Source organism: Hyposmocoma kahamanoa, unplaced genomic scaffold, assembly GCF_003589595.1.
Source record: "Hyposmocoma kahamanoa isolate Upper Pololo Valley unplaced genomic scaffold, ASM358959v1 114, whole genome shotgun sequence".
Taxonomy (NCBI): Eukaryota; Metazoa; Arthropoda; class Insecta; order Lepidoptera; family Cosmopterigidae; genus Hyposmocoma; species Hyposmocoma kahamanoa.
The window spans coordinates 2,595,096-2,619,075 of record NW_020653383.1 but is presented as its reverse complement, the minus strand read 5'-3'; the positions used below and the strand labels follow the sequence as shown (position 1 = coordinate 2,619,075).

General features: G+C 34.7%; 1 protein-coding gene across 1 annotated transcript in view; it reads left to right on the top strand.

The window, feature by feature from the left end:
• The first annotated feature begins 381 nt into the window (after positions 1-381).
• Positions 382-23,980, top strand: part of LOC113239533 (disheveled-associated activator of morphogenesis 1) — a 136,368-nt gene continuing 112,769 nt past the window's right edge. Inside the window, exon 1 of the mRNA XM_026476598.1 lies at positions 382-592. The gene's annotated coding sequence lies outside the window, so the exon portion shown is untranslated. The remainder of the gene's footprint in view (positions 593-23,980) is intronic.

Genomic DNA, 23,980 nt, shown 5'->3' with positions numbered 1-23,980 from the left:
GTAGGAGAACAGGCAAAGGTATACCGCATCTACCAAAACGCGGCGAATAAAAATATCTACTCAAATGTTTATGATCAAAAATAAATAACAGCAACTAAATGTCCAGAACAAACTTGAGTTCAGTTGGTTTTGTGAGTTTTGCAGTAGAATATGTAAAGTTCTTGCTTATTTGGAATAATCTTTATTTAAAAATGTAATTTGTAGAGGTTCTTTCCGTTTCGGGGTTTTTTTATGTGGTACCGTACCTGTATAAAATGTATATTATTCCAAATTTAAAATTGCCAATCAAGGAACAAGGAAAAGGAAGGAAGGACGAGAGCGTATGCAGACGAGGGGTGACGCACGCATGCGCGGAACAAGGGGCGGCTGCGCGCAGTCGCCACGCGCCCGTCCTCAATACAACATGGCGTGCTGCTAGCGTCCTTCAAGGACACATTTGACATCCCGCGGCAAAAATATTACCAGCTGTTTTAAAATATTATTGCAGTGTTTATTGTGTGTGCTCAATAGTGCATGTTGATACAGTGGTTGTTTACTAATTGGAATACCTGCACTTTATTTGACATCCTACGCCCACGATTGTTTCTGTAAGGTACGTACAAAAACAATAATAAAGACTAAAACATTCGTTTCTCAGGATTAATTTCAATATTTGTATGAAAGTACTATCGAGATTGATGTCTGTTATCTGTTAAGCAAGTTAGTTACTAACTTATGAGATTTTTTTCCTGACCTATCTCAAAGTAATCCTATGCTCTTCTTATCCTTGTAGAATTATTATAATTTATTACTTACAGCCTGGCTGAATACAAAATTAACGGCCAAAAACTGCTAAAAAACTGCTAATTTATGTTAGTTGTGTTTATTTTGGGCACAACCCCAACTCAACCCCTGCCCTGGTTTCTGCTGCAATATTTTGTCCTTATCGTATCCCTCACTTTTCGCCGGACAAACGCATATACTAGGATTCTGAGCGAATAATATCCCCTCATAAAAATGATAACGTATGAGAACAATTCATTCAAGTCAAGACAGTGTATGACTTTCATTGATCAATGTCTAGAACACCATTGTATGTGTGATTGATTGAAATTCACGTATTTCACGTTCGTGTTTCTAGGATCGAACACTTGCGCGTTATTAAAGGTATTGTTTGGTCTCATACCCATTGTTTGATAAAGTTTGCTTTGGCCTCAGTTCCATTTATTATCGTCTCCTTGAACCTGCTACTCTGGTTAGTTTTGAAGAGGTGTAAGTAATTAATATTTTGACTGCCTCCGTGCCTGAATGGTGACCATGTTGCTGACTGCCACGCAGAGTTCCTGGGTTAGATTCCCGTGCCAGAAATATTTGTACGCTCTATATTTATTTCACTCGTGAATTTGTGGTTGTCTATGGGTGTGTGTATGTGGCACCTGCGATACAGGGTTTCTCCTACGGGGCTATTAGTGTGTGCGTTATGCATATTATTATTAATTTTATTGAGAAAGAAATAATTTCCTGCTTCCACTAGTTTTCAGTTCTGATTCTTGCTATGTGATACTTTTACTGGCGCGTTAATATTTAATGTCGTCACGGTTTTATGAGACTTTTATTACCGTGTAACATGATTAAAATGTTTTGATTTCAAAGGTGCGAGTTAGATTGTACGATACAATCTAAACAATAATGTTATTAAGTGCCTTGTCTGGTCAAACGCTAAATGAGATGTCACGGTCCAGTTAATTAACCCGGTTATTTAACCCGCTAATGAAGCAGGTACGCATCTGTTTACTAATTAGTGTAATTTACTTGATTTTACGCTTAATACCGTAAATACTAGGCACCTTCTGAAACTAAAGTAACCTATGCCACAGTCCTGTGTCCTTATCAAGGATTCATACTCAAGAAGCACCCATGAGGAAGTCACGCCTAGAGTTAACTCCTGGATACTTAAATAGACCTGGACGCTTGCCAATAGACACATAGTCTTTAATCACACTGACAAACTACATATATGGAAATTACCCTAACACTTATCTACCAATCTTTAAACCGAAGATATGCCTAAGTAAGTTTGAAGTATAGAAGTGCGGTATGTAATTGTGATATTTAAAAATTAATAATTTTTAATATTCCCACGTAACATCTCTGCATTCGAATACTTAATTTCGGCCTACAACGGCTACTTTGTCATCTATTAATATAGAAGCTATTTTAAATACGGCCTTAGCCCAGTAAACTATTAACAAATATCAGTAATTTGTCTATGAACTTCATGTCTCAGTCGGAGACTCGAGTCACCCCATAACCCGCGTTTTATCGCCTCCGGCCGGTTTGCGAGGTCTTTGAACCTCCAAATTCCCCTTGAAAGCCGAACTATATTTAGAACTGCACGCAAGCGAGAAGTCTTGCTCAAAAATCTAGGAAACTGATTCATTATTTAAACTATAAACATAAATGTATGAGTGTCGCTCTCTGAGTCAAACCCATATTATCTCTTATATCTGATAACTTGTTAGTAACATATAAAATCACAATAATAACATTTAAAATCTCCGGACATTGTTATGTCCGGAGATTTTAAATTTGTCTTATTACTACTTTTCGTCATTGCTTTTTTAATTTTTTTACGTCTTAGTAACATCAAAGGTGTAGATAGATACCTACATAATAATTATGTATCTATCTATCAGATTATTACTATTAGATTATATGCAAGATCGTATTATTGTTCGGGATTCCATTCTGGGTCTTTTTGCGTATCAAAATGGACATACAATTTCTATTGCACCGACACGTGACCAGAATGAAATAGTTTCAAGTGATTGAAGTTATTTATAAATTGCTGCTAAATACGGCTTCTCGTAGATATGACACGTTTCGAGATTTTTTTTATACAAGACATTAAATGTTTTACATATTGCAACATCTTCAGATATTCCTTGTACCTACATTTAGTAATAATAAAATTGGTTAGACTGTAATAAAAGTGTAATAAAAATGAGTATCTTACTTAGGGTTGGTTATTAGGACAAATAAACAAACATACGTTTTTAAATAGTACTTACACTTTTAAGTACAATGAAAACGTTAACTTAAATCCTCCCCTAAGTTTTCGAACAAAAGCTCTCTCATGCAAACTACGCATTCATTACGAACTTACGAACTAGGAACATTTAGAAGCCCTACACAAAGCCTGTGGTACATTCCCCTTGAGGTGAAGCGGTGATATGCGACCAGGGGAATGGAATAGCGGCTTCTCATTACAACACACGCTGAGTGATCACGTTTCCAGGAGGTAGACAAATATAAAGCCAAGTATGCATTATAAATTGAAATTGTTTGTGATAATTAGATACTAAAAATTGCTTCTCGTAATCTCCGGTGACAAAGTGATTGACACCTTGTTTCATTATAGTCCTTTTAAAAACTATTGTCAAAATTCATGAATTAGTTTTTTATTACATCTCTGGATAGAAACAAACTCTGATTTATGACACTAGACGACTAAGTGCAATTGGCAATATCGTCGCCTTACTTTCTCAAACTCGTATCTTAAAGCAACAAAGTTACTGAAATGCAAAAAATGTATTGTATATGTGTATATAAATTTTGCAGGCTGATTTCATATCACATTTCCTTCATATTCACACACTGGCTTTTACCTATTCTTAAACATCCATCGAAATTTAAAATAAATAGAAAGTTTTCCATCTCCTGTATAACCACTCTTTTTATAAGATACGAGTTTCAGAAAGTAAGGCATCGATATAGTTTTTACATTTCCAATACGAGCAGGAAGCTTACTAATTCGCGTTGCAGTCACGTCATTTCGTATCCGTTGTTTCTTCCGGCAGCGTCAAAAATTTGACGCCTACGTAATGGAAATAAGCTCATTAAGAATTATATTGTGTTTTGGTTTGTTGAAATATTATTTTTGTGGTGGTGGTTTTCTAGACGGTTCGTTATCTTTCAGTTATTTTCGATCTGCCAAATGTCAGAAATTAGTTTTCACAGTGTGCTGTTCACGTATTAGCCTCGCAAGCACAAATGTCTTCAATACTCTGCATATCTTGGAATTCAAATCTTCGAAAATATGAATAGTGTAAGTACAATAGTTTATCCTTTTACGTCGTCAGTTTAACTGTGTTTGTTTTCTATTACAAATGAAGAACTTAACAGATTTCTATTACGAGTGTTATTGTTGATTTTATCGTTAGAGTTGGCGGACAGCTGTTGGCGATCAATACACGCAGAGTGCTCGATCGCCGCAGCTGCTAGCAGGCCCCTAGTAAGGGCAGAAGGGCTAATTTAGTAATATAAATTTACTTAATATGACTAATGTATGGATTTATATGGGACTCCTTGTTTTATAATTTGGTAAAAACAATAAAACAATGTTCCTATGCAGTCATGCCTGGAGTAATCAATGACTCACATTTCGTTGGCCAAATTTGAAAATTTCGTATCTTCGTTTTTGAACGGAATTATCTTTTTATCTACTTTTCAAGCGCAATATCGGGCAATTAAGGCTTAAAGTGTAATTTGTAGACCTTTAAGACCTTTTTATTATAAAATAAAAGTATAATCATAGCTTGTCATAAAATTATTTCTAGTAATTCTCAAAAGTTTACGTTAATGGTTACGATGTATTAGCCGACGATTTTACTTAACTTAAATATTCGTTAAGGCATGTATATGTACAGTGTACAGTATGAATGTCTTCAGCACTATATCAAAAAGTGATTCGGAGAAAAGAATCACCAGTGAAATAATGTTTCACTAAGGTGTTTTATTTGAAAATTATGTTGTTTGTTATTTTTGCAGTTGTTTATTCACTTCCCTACCTACGTATCTGTCTATTAATTGAAATCTAACACGAACTCGTTAGCTCCTGAACCACTAGCCTTCGAAGTTAGCTCACAGCTGTTACATTGCTGGTGCAGGTATACTCAACGCGCGGCCCGAGGGCCTCATGCGGCCTGCCAATACTTTATGTGCGACCTATGGGTTTGTAAGTTTTTTAAATCCTGAGCGAGATGCGTGAGAACTCAGAGAAAATCATTTAAAAAATCCCTAGCAAATAGAAAAAGAAACTTATAACTCAATTAGTTGCATTGTGATTTTATTAAATGCAAGATTATACGATGAATTTATCGAGCTTAATAACGATATGAACATGAAAGCTATTTTTAAAGAAAAGAGAGGGGAAAGGAGTACCCAATTTGTATAAAATAATAATAATATGGGGTGTAAATGTAAAAACGAAAAGCATGTCCCCACTAATGTAAAAAAGGTAATCCAAAAATGCGGCACGTGTTTTTTTTTTATATCAAGTGACGGGCCGAATAAGCCTGATGGTAAGCTCCACGCCTGCCCATAACAGTTGCCGTGCCACTCAGAGCTTTAAATCGCAAAGATCTGAGGGGTACTGTCACTGCGCCCATTACCTTGAGACATAAGTAGACAACTCCGATATGTATGTAATTTCATCAGCACCCTTACCCTTCTAAACTGGAACATTACTGCTTGGCGGCAGAAATAGGTAAGGTGGCAGTACTTCCCTGCACGAACTCTTTCATAAGGAGCTCTACTGCTGCTGTGACATAGCAAGCATGTGTATGTGTTAGCTGCTCTAGTGGAACTAAAAAAACTTCACTCCATATAAAAGTATTTGATGATTTCTAAACATTGGGACGAAGAATCAGTATATATTTAAAATCTACTTCCTTGAAATGGGTTATATTCGTTGTTTTGTATTACAAGGTATGCGTATTATTGATTTCAAAGAAAACCTTAAGACTTAACCTAGAAGATAAGAATAATCAAAGCAAAGAGATGGTGATGTCAATATTATCTGTCTACCTAAGGGTACATAATAAATATGTGCAAAGTCAAACACCACGCAACGCACCAAGAATGCCGTACTGTTTGGTTTGCCGTGGTGTAGGTACACTCATCGTTACTGTTTTACCACGTCCCGTTTTAACAAACCTAGCAAACATTCTGGGAACCAATGTGAACTAAATTACGTTTGTACGTGCTATATCCGAGGAACTTGCAGGAAGCCCGTGCCACAATCCACATGGCTATCATATATACACGTGTGAGTCAGCTTAACACTTACCAATTTGAACTCTATGGCTCTAGTATCAATGATTAAAACATCTCTTACCTTCAAGGTGTTAAGGCAAAGCTTATCAATTCTCGATTGTTCGAATGTCAACCTTACCACTTAAGTATTAAGATTTAACTGAACACGTACTAAAATAGTTGTAAGACATTTTAGTTGTAAAGACGTTTGACCCACGGGTTGGATTCGAGAAGTCACTATCGCTAAAATATCGTTTAACTATTTATTTAGTTTAGAAATATATGATTAACTTTTTTTTTTTTTTTTTTTTATTTATTGTGACTCGGCAAAATGACTGCATGATTTAGTTTGCATATGTGATTGCTGTAGCTTAAAAAATATATGAGATTCTAAATACATTTTTATTTCTATTTTTTCTACGCGTTGTTTGAGAAAGTTTTACGATTAGTAGGACAGAAACGAAAGCTTTTGCAAACAATCAAACGGCAAAGTTGCATATCTGCAAGTCGTGCACCTGGTGGAAAGCAACACGTATATCCGTAGCAGTTGCAGTGCCACTCAGAGCTTTGAAAAACATCTGAGGGACATTTTCACTGTGCCCGTCACTCTAAGATATAAGTTGACAAGTCCGGAACGCAGTAATGCTCACATAACTACTTGCTGGCAGAAATAGGTAAGACGGACGAACTCTTTCACAAGTAGCTCTACTGACTAAACATGCAAGAGTGAATTGGCATCGTCCGCGTAGCCCAATCGTTTAGCGCCATAAATAAGGATAAATATCCTGAGTTGACTGCCAACCTTTGCTAGTTGGAAAGGCACAAAACAGAAAAAGCATTTTATCTTTTAAAAAGCATAATGTGCATACGTAAAAATTATTAAGTGTATCTACCTACATAGTTCTGAAAGTAAAGTAAGTACAATATTGTAAGTATTTATATAAATAAATATTTACTAAAAATATTGAGATGATAAAAAACGATTGTAGTCGCTAAGTTTCTCTTTTTGTGACACATTATATTGCCTTCATATTAAGAGTTTATCATACTGTAACGCTTCCTATCCTATGCGTGTGTAAGTAAATGTTGTATGCTTTGAAACTAGACTAGATAAATAGTTAAAGGGCTTAGTGTGAACCAATGCGAAAAGACTAATATATTTTGTAATATTTTTTATTGGTAATGTTTTCTTCGCCTTTTGGTTTCACTTTCTAGTCATGATTTGGTCTTCGCAACCAAGACTGACAGTCTGGAGCCATGAAGGGAATTACTTGCGTCTGCAATAGTCAGAGTGAACTATTCTGCACGCTTGTGCACAATAAGTAAATAAAATAAACAACTTGGAATGGAGCTCAGCTCCGGCTACAATTTTGTCAACCGACCACTGTTATAGTCCTTATAGGTGCTACCATGATCATAACAAAAATTCAGGGTTGGAGTTGGACCAGGTTAAAAACAACTTATTTAGTGACTATTATTGGAAATTCCATAGAAAACTTTGGACTTTCCAGGTCCTGCCGTCGTGGTTTAGATAATTTGAAACTTTGTAAGGGATGTTTTGTTATAACGTTAGAAGTACAAAATAATGCTGGAAATTAAAATTGCAATAATTTAATCTGTTAACATTATTATAATATTATATATTATAATATTTGATCTCTTTATGTTCCTTCGTTAAAACAACACGATACCTTAGCGACAGATTAGCGATAAGTTTCCCTACGATAGGTCCGTTAGCAGCGCCCGCGCATGATTCACACCGCAGTGTTTTTGTTGCGCCAGGAAACGATCCGCGGAAGTCCAACAACTCTCACTACTCTCTTGCCGATTAGTTTATCAAATCTTTCGATTATACTTTCTACAGGATCAATGTTGATTTAATGCTAGAAATCTCAACAACTGGACTTGTTTTCAAAAAATAAATATTTTTAGCGGAATACCAATTGAGGCAGGCATCTGACATCGCTTGTACAAATATATGCAAGTTAATTAATCACTTAAAAGACCTTGCTAAAGAAGTTGCTAATATTAAATGTATAATGGAAAAGATCACCACATTTTACTAAAACTGTTAAAGATTACGATGGAAGGGAGTGAAAAGTTTTCCCTACAATATTATTAATTGAATATAACTTAAAATATGCAGATAGCCACCAATTTATCATTCCTGCATCGTTTTGGGAAAGTTATTCAACGATAAGATTTTCCACATTTCAATATTCCATTCGAGTTTACTTTCTATCGATTAATACAACAATATGTTCCGCACATTCGATTTTTAGATGTTATACAATTCCTTTACGTAACATCGATACAAGGGCGGTTAATTAGTCGTGAGTCGATATTAACTTCTCTGTTAGTTCATACCGTTCCCATTGTTGATAGGAAAAGAAAGTAGAAATTCGACAATAGTATGAGATCAGCACATTCACATTCATATGTGTTACGTGTTTTTTTAATCCTGGTTGGTAGGTGTGCATTTTTATTTCAAATTTGTTTTGTTGTAATTGTGTGTTATTATTACAATCAAAGAGAAGAAAATATTTTTACCAAAAAGTAAAAATATGTAAGTTTAGTGACAGTAGAGCTCCTTGTGAAAGAGTTTGTCCAGGGAAGTACTGCCACCTTACCTATTTCTGCCACCAAGCAGTAATGTCAGCATTATTACCGTGTTCCGATTTTGAAGGGTAAGTGTGCTGGTGAGCATGTCTGTGCCTGTAGCACATGGGACATGTTAACTTATGTCTCAGGGTGACGGGCGCATTGGCAGTGCCCTTCAGATCTTTGCGATTTAAAGATATTATAAAAAGAAATATTTTTACTGTAACAACTTTTTCGCATTGATTAGGGTTACCCTACAGTTGATAGTATTTATGGATACACTGATATGAATAATAGACATATAACGCCTATTGGGCTATTGTTGTGTTCAATTATCTCTTTAGGTACCTACTTTTCTCGAGAACTGTTTAACAATAAATAGAAAGTCACTTTATGACGTCGCTATTCAGCCTGCGTTTTACTAACTTGTACTATTTAGAGGGCCTTTTTATGAGGCACGCCATATCCGCGTCAGTATTGAGTGACCCTCATTTTGGGACACGTACCGGCCTTCAGACGACAAATTCATTATTGCGCATTCGTCGTGCGAACCCATCACTATAGGCGCTAGTGTTGTATTTCATTTAGTAGCGACAAATATTTATTCCAGCAATTGATAAAATATTTTTACATATTTTAATGAAATAAATACATATTTATTTTAAAATCTATTTTAATTACAATAAGCACACAAAATACATTCGACCACTGCACTGAGATTTTTTTAACGCTTGGTTCAGGAAGTTAAAACTTGGAGCGGTTTAATATTTATCGAAATAACAAATTTTAGTGTGTTTTTATAGCTGACCCACAAAATGTAGCATATCTTAAAACTTATTGGCTATAAAAGGCATTGCACAATTTCATGATTCACAGGTCTTCGATAACTTTCGCCGATAATAGCCGTGATTACACAATCGATAACCATAACAAAACAACCCTGACTTATCTTATCCGTAATCTGTCTACCAAAGTTTCATTGATCATCTATACCGAGGTTTCCCCAGAATTGCATCATTACTCAAACATTGCTTTTCTTAAAGGAGGAATGAAGAAATAAGCAAGAATAAATTCTACGCCGTCTCGTAATCGTAAGGCGCATCACTATTGTTTATATTGAAAGGCCGACGTACAAGGATACGAAATTAATTGAAATTCGTCGCATACATGCTACTGTTCTCCTTTCTCCGAAGATTCAACGATTCTTTTTGACAAAGAGATTAAAACTTGAATAGTTGCTTCTATAAAATAATTCAACATTAATAATGAAGTTATTTTTTTAAGCGCTTAGGTTGGTAACTCAATTTACTGTTTAAAGACTATAGAGAACATGTTGAGGAACATTAGGAATTAATAGTAAAAAACGGTCGAGTAATAGTTTTCCCCGCTTGTTATATTGCGGTGAATGTGGTTGACTCTATTCGACCCTAATAGAAGCAACATGGAAAACAACGCATTGGAGTTGCGAACGTGATCGCTGCAGGGAAGGAAGCCAGGAAAATAATAGAAAGTCCATGGGTTTGCGCGTGCATTGTTATTAGAAACCAATAGATCGTTAGCGGGTCCTTGTTTAGCAACACTTAGATTTTATTGCGGGAAAGTAGATAGGTATTGCTAGAATGGGCCAAATAAACTATGGTATACGACTGACCTATTGGAAGATTCTGAGTCTGAGTTCCGTTCCATCTCCCTCCAACAACTTCTGTCTACATTTGCTTTTACGTACCCGCGTGTCACGCCATTGTATAGATTTATAGGTTTGATTTATGTAGGTTTTCCTCCCGCCCGCTTCCTAATCTTTTACTTTGACGTAGGCACAAGAAAGTATTCTAGCCACATTTAATATAAAAAAGTGTTACTCCTTTTCTGTATTGTGGCCGCTAGGTGCAGTGTATATTTTTCAATATAAAAATATGAAATTATTATACGCGTTTCCTAGTGACGAGTCTCAGTGTAAACTTATGGTATAGTCACACGACTCATTCTAAATCATAGCCATACATGTGGGGATTTATCGTATGCATTTGGAATTGATTTTAAACCACAGGGTTCAAATCAAGAACGCCAAGCAATTAAGCATTATCTCATAGAAAAGACACTGATCGACCGGACCAATATTTTATCAATACTTAATAAATACGCCATAAATAATTTCACAAAGTAATATGAAAATATATTTTTCACGTCTCTTTGCTTGTGGATACTACTTGTACTTGTTCGAATTTACCTATTTTTAGGTTCCAAATGTCTGTATGGCATGACTGCTCTATCACAAACTGACTGTTGCAATAATACCTTATGTAATAATAAAAAATACTGGTAATTACAAATATTTTAATTGAATGAGAATGCTGTCACACTTTTGGAGTATATTTTTTTCTTCAACACAAAAAAATACACTTTCAATCTTTGTCCTTGTTTATGTATTATTTAATTAATAAGGTTTAGTAGTCGCTGGTAAGTGTTTCGTTTCACCCAACAGTAACTAGGACTTGAAATTTTACATAATTATAGAACTAGTTGTGGAAGAAAAAGAGTACTCACTCCTTGTGTTCGTTCAGTTCGTCCAGGCAAGTACTGCCACCGTACCCATTTATCTATTGCTGCCGCCAAGCGAAACTGTGAGCATTAACTGTTTTCCGATTTTGAAGGGAAGGGGTGCTGGTGAAATTACAGGCTTATGGGACTTGTCAACTTATGCCTCAAAAATTGCGATTTAAAACACTGAGTAGCACAACTACTGCTATGCACGGGTGTGTCGCTTACCATCAGGCGCATGTCTTGTTCGTCCCGTTACTTGGTATCATAAATAAATACTTGGTGGCGCAATCTATGAAGGTAGGAAATATTTTTGTTGAATATATATTCTGAACTGGGAAGTCAAAAAGTTGAGTCAACAGGTCAAGTGAAGCTTTTTTTACTGTAAATTCCTTTTTTCATTTTTGGTACTCTAATGTCCACTCGTACTAAACTTAAGTACGTCTGGAACAAATGCTTAAATTGATATGACACTCTTAACACAATGTAAAAAGTGTCTTTTGCATTGCAATTGCATTGAATTATGTTTTTATTTGGCGTTTTGATTAGAAAAGCAATCGCCTTAACATAACAGTAGAGAACTATTAATAAATTTATTAATGCCATTCAAAACTAGCAGGCAATGGATCTCGGACCCGGTGTGAGTTGAGACAATGGGTGATCGACGGCATTGTTATGACTAAGTTACCGAAAATTGATTTGTCATGCGTCACAAGGTCATTCAGATATGTCAAAAAGCGCGTTGTGTGGGCTATTATTTAGTTTCATTCAATAACTAATCATTCGACTTTCTCATCTTAAATTGTTTTAGTTTTCATGTTCCCATTTAAAAAGCCTCTCCAATTCTTATCAATGCGTATAAACGAAAAACCAACCAGCTCCACCTACTATATAATGACGTTTTTTACAACTTAGGCTCCGCGCCCACTGCGCGATAACATAACAAGGGATCCTTTGGCATTGCTACAAGCAAGCGACGATACTGATAGCAATTATGCCGCGGTATCCCTAAGCGTGCATACCGTGTGTCGCGCGCGACGTCTTTCTCGCAACTACCCTTTTTTCAGATCCGTCGTTACAAGCTGGTTTTGTTGCTGAAGAAGATAACTACGTTTGATAAGTCGTTTGATAAGACTGAGAAGAATCAAAAAAATATTTTTTAAATTATGGTAGCTTATTTTTCTACGTAATCTCCTTTTAACTCTATATGCTTTGACCAGTGATATCCCAACTTTTTCAACCCATTAAAAATATTTTTTAGCAATCTGAAAAGTAAGCCTCGGTTTCAGCTATCACTTCCTCATTTGATGCAAATCTGTAAAAAATCAGATAATAAGTCAAATGGGGTCAAATCTGCTGAAAACGGGGGGTGAGGATCGTATCATAATTGAACAAGTTTTGATGTTCTGATTGCAGATGAGAAACAGGATACTCGAAATTCCGATTTCTCTATCTTCAAAAAGTATATTCATCTCACCTATTATTTATTCAATCTTTTATTTCTAATTTGTTTTATTTTCGCGCTAATTTTAAAAAGTAACGTCAGTTGCTTGGTAAGGAGTTTTAAATTCCTTTCCTTTCCTTTCTGATGCGTACGACAAAGGAATGGAATGCTCTACTAGGCATCTGTATTTCCCGAAAAGTACAAGTTGGGGCTATTCAAGGCTAGAGCCTTTTTTCAAGCAAACGCGTCCCATTGTCGGTCACATCGTCACTTAACATCAGGTGAGATTGTGGCCAAGCGTGTGTCTATTATATATTTAAACAATGAAGAAATTTAAATAAATTCCGAAAAAAAATTATTTAACCTTAAAGTCAAGTATTAATTAAACCGCCCACGTATATTCCAAGAAGGAGATTTAGACAGAAAAAATAACATCCGGAAGCCCACCGACGGCGACGTCCAAATTTTACCAATTTTAACTACGATGTCATAATATTAAGGTATATTATAATTCGGCACATTACTTTTTTATTCTCCGTCGTTACCTAAAAATATCCCTGTCTGACGTCCCGTCAGTGGGCGCCGGGCCTTAGTCATTTGCACTCACCATCAAAACTTGCGTTGTCCAAAACGAATCTTTATCGTAAATCTCATAATTGATGTACGCTCGTCACTTGTATTTTGTTCCACTCACCAATATCTCCATTTCACATTATCTTTTGACAAGTTCCGCCCCTCGGTAGATGTCCCAGGCGCAGGTGTCAAATACAATCGGTGACGAAATCGAAGCTTAGGATATTAATACGTCGTCGCTTTATCGGTTGCCCAATTTCAAACTTAGAGCAATATTCAACAATACAATGTATAAATAGAGTTTTATCCTTCTCTCCACGGTAGATTTTCATCACGTCAATGGGTTATCAACGAATGTTCAACGCCAGAACCGTGGCAATGGTATAATTGTGTAATGAGGAAAATAAAATTATAAACCTCTAACATGCACCAAGAGTAACAGTTTTATATTTTGATATATGTTTATTGTGCTTTCTTGGTATTCAAATCTGTTAGGAAACGAAATGCGTTTATTTGTACATTTATAAAAATCTAGATATCCTAAATTATACGTAAGTTTAGCGTACTAAATAAATATCATATAAATAAATAAATAAAAGACTCAGGACGTATCCTGAGTCTGTGTTTTAGAACAGATTATGATCAATGTGACAATTTTAGATTGTATAACTAGTTAACAGAATCGCTCAATAAACTGCATTCAGAGTAACAAGGGGTTATTAATTAATTCACATACATAATTCACTTCACTTTCTCCAGAAGTGCCGGATCCCGCCGGGTGACAAATCGTGTCAGGTAGCCTGATCGTACGATACGGACGGTATGCTGTAACTGTAACAACATAAATAAGATCACGCTAAAAGACTTGTCCACCAAGTATTTGCTTACAAATATCGATGCCGTTTTCCTTGCGCCAGGAATGAGTTATCATTTGATAAAAACATAACTATATTAATATCGTCGGTTAAAAGGTAAAACTCACTAATAGCCTAATTGGCCAAAGGGAGATAATTAAGATTTTGTATTTTTTGATTATGAAAAATCACTAAAGGACTGGTATGTATTAAAACATGAAGGACACCACAGACTTACTGAATTTTTCTTGTCATAGATGTTCTTCCCAATAAAGCAAAATTGAAAAAATCTAGTTTTTGAACAAAATGTCACTTAATGAGTTTTACCTTTTAACCGACGATATATAAACTATTTTATGGCAACTCTATCATAACAGTAATTAACGATTCAGATTTTGGAATTTAAACCGTTTGTCATAAGATATGACTTTGAAAATTTAGAAAGCCTCATTTAAGTATTGATACAATTTAAGGTTATAAGTATGAAGTCACTACAACATTACGCATAGTATGTACAAACTTTCACTATGGAAAAACTAATGCGATACTTACTTCACTTACAATTCTGAGTTACGTAACATTCCATCCAAGCCCATCTAAATTGGAGGACTTACCGATGTTTTACGTTCTATATATTGGAACGTTTTACTTTAAAAATAATAATGCAGTTACCAAGAAAAAATCGATCTGAGCTTCAATTGCGTAGATTCCGCGTAAGGCGTAGTTTGTCCATTCCATAGACGTATCAGGTCATCGTGACATAATATCAGTGAAGGGACCAACTGACCTCTACCAAACTGATTTCCATATTTAGCTCTGTTCATCTACATTTTAATATTCAAACAAACAAGCTTTGCCCCTGTGATATTAATTAATTGATATAAAGCCAATTGCATTGTCGTCTGGTGAAGTGTGATGATTGTCATTAATTATAGTACTTACACGTGACTTACATATACTTGCATATTATGTACAATGTAAATGTTAGTTGGTTTCAAAGTAGACGTATACTTACGCAGATAGTTCGTTGATTGAAATGAAAACGCAAGGTTGTTTTCCAATATTGGAATAGACTAACAGAATACCATTAAGGCCGAATATAATTTGGAAATAATCTTTTATTATGACTTGTGAAAATTTTATTCTAAGGCCTTATTTCGCAACACCAAGTTATTGGTGATAAAACTTGCCTTTTTTAGTCAATTTATTCTTAAACCGGCATTAACTAGGTGTGTTACCAGCTGGATTCCATTCAATGCGGAGGTGAACTGCAAGGCAATCTAGTGTCGATATTTTGAGCAAAAAACTAAATACATTTTTTTCTTTATCTAATCGGTATATCAAATCGGGTTACAATGCAGTACTGAACAATTTATTTAAATTAGATACTTAATTACGCCTTCGCGTGTATTAACTTGAATAAGTTATCTATTTGGTAACTTTATTGTTATTTTCATAATATCGAATCTTACGTGAAAAAAGTAACTTTTATCCGTTAGATTCTACAATTACATGATAAGCTTGAAGACATCTTTAGTTGATTCATTTTAATTTTAGTTATAATAATAATAATAATAATAAAAATAATAACAATTAGAATAATGTCCGCACTTGCTAAATATTTGTATATTATAATAATACGGTGTATAGTCAGTAAGTTTCAGTATCAGGTTTGCTAACGATTTCCCATATAAGACACGTTTAGTACGGACGCAGCAGTGCGGAAGCGTGCTGCCAACTGGACCCAGCCCTTAGGAATCGATTAGTTAATTTTAGAATAAATTAGCACAAACAACAAGTCTGGTTTAGTGTGCATGAGAATGTACGGAACTATTCGGTTGTGTAAGACACCACACCTCGACACCTACGTTGCTGTGACACTTGCTTTGTTACATGCATAATATGAGCATTAGTCAATTCCCTTAGGATATAAACCAGAATAACTATGCGGTACAATTTTATCATATCGATTCTATTTCCACTCAAAGCATTTCGATCAAAATGAGAACTAATAAAAAGTCATATTAATTCATTACGGTAAGGTGCAATCCAATCTTCAAAATACGGAGTCTTGTAAATTAAACTACAACACAAAGTAACGAAATGTCGATGTAGCTTTAAAGTTGTAGCCTAGCCTTAACGAAATAAGAATGCTGAAGGCTCGGTCCACATAATTTATTGAAAAAAAGGAAAAGAAGGGCCCAAAAGGTATCTATATTATTTTATAGTAAACCATATGAAGTTTAGAAATAAGAGATGGTGATGATTTATGGGCACGTTCTCTCGTTCCCAGAATTTTTGATGGGAGTGACGACGAATCGAACCAATGTAAGCATAATGAAGCAACAGATATTTTAAAGAAAGATAAATTAATACGATTCAAAATTTCTAACGTAAGTGGCCAGGAACCAGTAAAGAGAGTGATAAAAAGGTGGGATGACGATGTCGTCATATTGATCAAGAAATTGTTTCATGCTTTGTATTTAGATATGGAAGAAACAAGCTTTCCACAATTCGTGGTAAAGCGGTTAAACTTTATTTATAACGTAATATAAACGAGGAATAACACCAAATCCATTATATTAGTATTCATTCATCGGGTTTTACTGCGCGTTCCTCATTTCCAATACGTACCAAATACCAAGAATTTTGTATTCTGAGGGATTGTTTTATAGCGTTCCTATACTAAAATTGCTTGCTCCTAACAGATTTTATCTAACTTCCTCAAAACTAGGGTTTCCTTTTACAATCTACCCTAATACATGTATTAACGGTTACCAATTTGGCACTTTCGTAATACTATATCAACGTTCTGGCGCCCACTGGCCTACAACATTCTTGAGTCAGATATTTAAGGTAGAGATCACTTTTGAATGATGAATAATTCACACAATAATTTAGGGTATGTTAATTGACTAATTGATATTATTGCTTGTGTTTTAGTTTTCGTCAGGATTAATTTGTTCTGTGTTGATTGATATCAATATCCTATTGGGGCTAGTAGCAGTGTGGTAATCGTGGTCTGTACAAAAGTTTAATTATTTATTACTAAAGTCTCTGTCTTAAACTGACTCCAAGAAAAGGAGGAGGTTCTTAATGGATTATGTTTTTGTGTGTGTTACGAGATTACTGCGGCATTTGTGAATCGATTTCGATGATTCTTTTTTGTTGGGGTGGGGGTACCTCAGTAGTGGTCCATTTCAAATTTTAAGAAAATATTCCATCCCTAAGGTTGACAAATTAAACGAATCCGGTTTATTGGATTTCACCCACTTTCTGTTAACCGATAATAAAACTCGACAAATAGATGTAATTCCATAAAATTTTGAAGTAATTTTTTATATAAAAAGTATTGCCTACAAATTTCTTTTTCACATTTTATACAGTTAAGTCTTTGTTTAACCGTATGTGCACTATGTGACTTGCTAGTGGACATTTATAACATTTATTACATTTTACAGCGCTAATATAAAATCACACTTACAAGTCACTATACCTAAGTGCAAGCGTTCAGATTATACTCTTGTTAAATAATCTACCTACGAACAAAGCAGGAAGCGGTAACAAATAAAGGTGACACAATTGGAGTAAATCACCAGTATTAGCCTTGTCACATTAGGTTTTGTGCATCTCAGAGACAGGAGAAAGTTCTCGCGCCCGTGGCTATGGTCGAACGCAATATTTTGTTATATTAACGTTATATCATTAACGTGGTCATTCTGTTGATTTGCATTTCCTATTTCCGTGGTCAACAAAGTTATGAGTCACTTTTCGAAAACGGTGAAAAATTTATACATCATTTTGACGCTCTCGACATCCACACTTGATTCCGATAAATCTTAAATCTAGTACGCACCCACGCTTACAAGATGTCACTTTGAATGCAACCGGAAGACAGTGTCACTCTTAAAATAGTGTCTTATGTAATAACATAATACCCTAGTTGAGCTAACAAAACATTTCTTACAATTCTTGCAAAATCTGAAAGTAATATGACCTACGTCCGTCCGCCGAATGGTAACAATTTCGCGCTATCAGGTAATACAAGGGTCTGCACTTAACGCAGCGGTCGGTGTCGACAGCTGCGTTTGAAACTTCCTCGTGAGAAAGAGTCGCGCGGAAAGAAAGTGATGAACATTTGTTTGCGTAATTAAGAATGTAGAACACTTTCCATTTAAAACGAAGGTCCTTAATATCCACAACATTGAGAATCGGTCACTTCCCCAATTTTTTAGTAATTATCTCAAGATAAACTCATACTGGAAAGTCACGTACAAGTCGGAGAACAAGATGATGCAGGTTTGATTATAATAATAATGTGTAATATAACATTTTTTTGGGATCTAAATCGCGTATATTTGTTTTTTCAAACAAACCAACGTTTCGGGCCTTTTATAGGTCCCATGGTAACAGGTAAGTAGACAATCACAAATTTCACCCAAACTCACGAGAGAAATAAATGTAGGCCATACAAATATTTCTCCCGACCCGGGAATCGAACACGGGACCTCTGTGTGTCTCTGTGTGTGCAGTCTAGGATGGTAACCGTTCGGCAACAGAGGCAGCATTACAGCACATGTTTAGAACTACATACAATTAAATAAAAACTTTACAAGATATGTATGATCCGGTGGTCCTAGACTCAAAATATGGTAATCGTGTGTGACATGAGGGCATGTGTTCCTCTGTGTCATAAAATAACAACCTCATGATATAAACGGGTATGGGATATGGAATAAAAAATATCTTTATCCGTATTTTCGATAGCACTAAAGCAAAAATAATTTATGTATACTAGGTAGAGTTTACGTTCACGTTATAAATGTGTGCATAGAATATGGTCAGTTTGTTGTTATAAGCATTTCTTCATGTCTTGCCGATCAAGTAGAACAGGGAAAGTGATCTAATAACTGGTTACATGTCCATCTTCGTGTGCGCTGCTGTCGTTAATCAAGCCAATTATTTAACAAGACAACAACACCAGTAGCTAATACCAGATATGCGGATTACATTGTGATCATGTAAACAAGACGAACAGCTATTGAGTTGGAAAGTTTGGTTAGTAATTTATATATATCAGACTGTTAAGTGGTATCGGAAAAAAATACATTACATATGTATTTTTTGTATAAAAATATGTATAAAAATACATTACATATGAGTTTTAGGAAAAAAATACATTACATATGTATTTTTTTATATTTAATACAATACACAAAACTTATTATCAAACTGATCAACTCTATTAAATTCACAAGACCCTGGATTATTGTGCCGTGGGCATTTATTTATTAGTTATTAAAATATAACACATTAAAAACAATACTGTCACTAAACTAAAAAGTCAACTTTCGGGAAATGGCCGTCAAAATAGATTAAATTTGAATTTGAAAATGCGAGTTTTTTGTTTAGTGACTGTGTTAGTTACAACGTGCGATATACATATATGTATACATATACTTATGTCGAATAGATATGTAAATTAAGTTTTTTTGCTATATTTATTTTATGCGGTAGGTATAATATATTAACTGCAAAAATTTGGTTTTATGTATTTTTTGAATCTGTTCACTCATCTGAAGCACCAACTTATTTTTTTCCGTTTGGCCCGATGATTGTGTGGTAGAAAATGCATTATGACATTAAGCCCGCTATTTGTACAGTATTGTATTGTGCATTAAATTATAAAACAGTAAATAGATTTTTTTAATTTTTTAATTTTTTTATTTTTAGATTCGGTGGACTTATGCAGTTACAATACTCTAATTTTATTTTGTGACTTTTAGTACCTTGGTCACATTAAAAAAAATTGCACGCAAAGAAATATTTGCTGTAAAGTAATATGTTTACATGTCAAATCAATTTGATAATTAATGTAACTATTTCTTTCACATGCATAATCCAATTAAAACGCAGTACCAATTAAGTTCATTATTGATTATTTAATTAGCAGTAAACTGTTGACTTATGATTATTATTAATATGTTAATTTTAATTGACGAAATTAATTTAATTATGTAAACTCTGCAGCAACATTATGGTGTTTTTTATATTGTAGTTTTATAACGCGGTTTAGAAATCTAGACTACACATGTATGTCACTATAATTTGTTTGCTGTATTTTCTTTTTATTAATAATAACATACTTTTACACTGAAATACGTATATTCAATTTAAATAATAATTGAAAATGTATATGCTCGACAACGAAATTGCTCAATAATCAAAACTAATTTAGAAAACTTCGTTTCCTTAATTGGCTTTTAATGGTGGCCTTTCAGTGACGATCGTCTTGTCTTAGGTATTTATAAATAGTCTATTATTGGCACTAAATTCTTACATCACAGCAAGATGTATAAGGAAGTAATTTAATATACGTCTGAAAACGCCACTTAATTATAATATCAAATGAGATACGACACACATATCTTGTGCAATGTATTTACTATAAACTTACTATGTCATTATCATTAGTAACCGCTTAAAATAATTCGACATGTCGTCATACGTCGAAAGTGCTTTCATCACATAAAAATCATAAAAATAATAAGAACTACATAAATCAAATTATGTATTTAAGCATACAAAAGTTATCAACTAATAAATAAATAAGAAGAAATAAAAAAATAATATACAATAATATAAAAAATTTATAAAAATAAATTGAAGTTAAAATAAAAAAGCATGTGAAAAGAGTCCGTGATTTAGCATCTGAGGCTTATGCTAATTACATATCCCTCGCTGTTATTCTGCCATGGCTTGTCATAAATTGGAACAAACAATACAAATATATGGTACATATTACGCACAACATGAACAACATTGGTGAAATTACAGGGACTTGTCAACTTATGTCTCAGGATAATGGGCACAGAGACAGTGCACATCAGATCTTTGCGATTTAAAGCTCTGAGTGGCACTGCAACTGTTATGGACAGGCTTGTCGTTTACCATCAGGCGCACGACTTGTTCGTCTTGTCACTTAGTATCATTAAAAAAAAACAACAAAATTCGAAATTAAAATAATAGCAGACATTTAGTTTAATTTTGTTCGTAGAATCTTTAAACCTCTCTCCTGAAAAGTTGACATTTTGCAGATGTGACCTTTTTAATGGGTGCGGTTTATATACATATATTTGGCAAATCGTAGTTTTGTGACCACTAGGGGTCAGGACCATAAACCATTTATTTCCACACACATTAATTACATAACAAAGTAAAAAAGACTATTTAGAAATACAAAACAGAAATAGGATCGTGAACACAGATACAAGTCCTGTCGGGTCGAAATAATTTTTCTTAGTCTTCGATCTTTGTGTTAATAATTATTACAAACCGTGGCCGAGCGGTTACCATGCCGGAGTGCCAGGCAGATATCCCAGGTTCGATTCCCGGGCTGGGAGAAGTATTTGTATGGCCTACATTTATTTCTCTCGTGAGTTTGGGTGAAACCTGCCCGAAACCGATGTGTGTGTCCATGACACCCGCGACGCAGGGTTTCCCTAGTGCGGGGCTATGTTGAGTGTGTGCGTTCTTATTATTATTATTATTATTATAGTGGAGATACTTTACAAAAAATATATGAATACCACGGTGGTTAAACATCGTGAAATTCAATAATAAATAGATTTAAAAATGTTATTATGCATATTTACATGACTCTAGCGACTTTCAACTCTGTGAATATTAGAGGCACTGGATTACCTTGAGTACGCTTGACAAAGTATACATAATCGATCTAATGATCAGATGTTGACGCCAGATTAACTATGAGATGACAACTATATGGATTAAAGATATTATAGTGATTTATTAAGTGTACACAAGCTATCTATCTTATAAATGCACGGTATTGTATTTATCATTGAGTTGGGCTGAGTGACGGATACGTTGTAGTGACTTCGAAAAATTAGCAATAAATAAATACAAAGTCAAATTATTAATAGATTCAGTTTCCTGTAGGTAATATAGCCAGACAGAAACCAGACTTACAGAATCTAGATTCATAAAATCCTAGAATTATGAAATTAATAGGCATAAAATTAAAACAACTCAGTTAAATTTTTACTTACAGTTCCAAAAATGTTCTAAAGCTATTGTTATTATTAAATCCTCATACATATCCACTATATAGCACAATCCACTTTCTTTGCTTATAATATGTAGAAAAATCTGATGATTAATGATGAGAAATAAAAAATGAAACATGATTACATTCATCTCTAACATCTATTGATACATTTCAGTAACTCACGTACAAAATACAATTTTTGTAACGTTGTTTCCGCTCTCCTGTAAAATGTTAAAAAGTGGACGTAGGTTAATAGTAAGGCTAAATAAAATATAAGATTTGAGAGAGAGGTATTGTCTACTCTATGTATATTACATTCTTGAAGTATAGGTAAAAATACCCTGCCTAGTCCCATCTCTACTGATTAATTGCGTGCAATTGAACCCACCATGATGTTAATCCGTTCTAAAACTCAACGCTTTGCATTGCGAGCGTTGTACGAGGAGTTCCCGGATTTGATTCCCGGTACGACAAATTTGGGAAATTCACTTTTCTAAATTGGTTCTGATTGATGAATTCCATTGCTCTGGTACTGGTTACAACAGGTGGTTGTCTGACTTATTATTATTTTTATTATATAATTAAACCGTCACTGCTGGTTCTAATTTAATTCTGAATCAGTGTATATAGCAGAGCCGCATATTTGCCTGTTGCCTTAATGTCAACTGGTTCCATAAATCACACGTTAATACAGGTTGTCAGTCTGTTGGTTGTGATGGTCGTTAACACGACTTGTGTCAAGTTGTCGAATTAATTTGGTACATAATTAATTTTATGCCCGATTAACTTCATCCGGTCTACAGAACTACACAACGAACGTAGTGGGTAGTAATATTAGTATGTTTGTGCTTTATGTGTTCAGGCATGATGTTTTGTATTTTTTATTTAATTAATGTTTATAAATTTGTTATCCCTGTGCTGGAACTTACAAAAGAAAGTGTTGACACATACTGTACTATACTGTAGTAGCAGTAGAGCTCCTTGTGAAAGATTTTGTTCTGGGAAGTACTGCTACCTTACCCATTTCTGCCGCCAAGAAGACTACTTTTCGGTGTGCCGGTGAAATTACAGGTACATGGGACTTGACGTATCTTTATGACTTAAAGCTCAGAGTGGTACTGCAACTGCTATGGACCAGCGTGTCCCTTACCACCAGGCGCACGATCAATGTCAATATCCATAGAGAAAAATAGACTATTGTTTGTTCTAAACTAACAACATATTCAAATCAGTTCGTACTGGGCTTCCAAAGCTCGGGACCTCGGCTCGAATCTACTCAGAATAGGGGCTGCGAGCACCGCTCTGGTTTGTGGTTGATTCAGCAGTTGGTTGCCATCCAGCAGTGCATGTTGCCAGTATTAAGGGGAACTTTTGAGCCAGGTGTTTTTGATTAGAAATCTTTGAAGAAATCTATTGTAAATTCCAGTTTTTGTGTTTTAGTACCAGTACAATCTTTTGGTTGTTAATTATACACTTATTTAAAGGAAATGGACACTTAATTAAAGGAAAGGAATCGCCCTTATACGAGTAATACATCGCGTAACTTAACTCTAGTATTCGTATTTTTTATGCTTATTTCGATTCAGCACTTTCAAGTACACATGCGAATTTTTTCACGCCTACATACACAAGTTTATATATACTTTATTTAATCTTATCGCTTTATTCCCTTTGATCGTCGACATACCCATGATACTATTTTACGATAGATCGATGTAATAGCAACTCATGCGTGACTGTTAAGAACATCTGAAGCGTTAGCAAACTTGTGAAAGCTTAGAGCTATTAAACTGCCACATTTGGTCTGAAATCAATTGTCTTGAC